Here is a 793-nt window from a genome sequence, read left to right as displayed (position 1 = left end):
TTGGCTCGCCGCAGAGCTGGATCCGTGCCCGCCGCCCCCGACCTCGGGGGGTTCCAAACCCGCCAGTCAGTCCCGCGTCATCTCGAGAGGCAGGATTGGGCCGCCGTAGCTCGAGGGCGCGACCTGAATGGGAAGGGGCATGGGGTGGGGTAGACGGGGAGGGATCCGATGAGAGATAGATGGAGGGGGCTGGCGCCGGCGGCGGCGACATGAAGCGATGCAGGGAGGGAAAGTGGAGTGGCGGCGGCGGCTGGTTGGGTATGGGAGGAGAAGGGAGAAGGGCAACTAGGGTTAGGATGGTGTGGACTCTGCCTGTTAAATGGTCTGGCTCGAAAATTTTCACTCCCCGCGCTGGCGACTTAAAATCGCCCTTCTCGTGCGCGCTCTTCGTTTCTTTTTTTTTCCGTATTCACTGTTGCATTCGACTGACAAATAGGCCAAACAAAATGGCACACACAGCAGGAGCCACCCGTGACGGTCCAAATGGTGTATAAATAAAAAAAGTGAGGCCCAGCTGGTTGATCAGTGACCGTTTTTGTGACGGTCCATCGGTGTCCATCATAATGGGTTAATCGTCTTGAGGCCCATTCACATCTTGTAGACCCATGACGGTTTCCGTGACAATTTATGAGAACGTCATGAGAAATCCGTCATGGATTAACAGTTTTCTTGTAATGTACCTAGGGATTTAATTTTGTTAAAAAACAGAACATGTGTTTAAAGGTATGGACCATCTTAAATTCTGCCTAAGCCAAACAGATCCAGCCAGTGCCGACACGAAAGACCTACACCC

The sequence above is a fragment of the Triticum dicoccoides genome, chromosome 7A, assembly GCF_002162155.2.
Source record: "Triticum dicoccoides isolate Atlit2015 ecotype Zavitan chromosome 7A, WEW_v2.0, whole genome shotgun sequence".
Taxonomy (NCBI): domain Eukaryota; kingdom Viridiplantae; phylum Streptophyta; class Magnoliopsida; order Poales; family Poaceae; genus Triticum; species Triticum dicoccoides.
Note: the sequence above shows the minus strand (reverse complement) of the source record.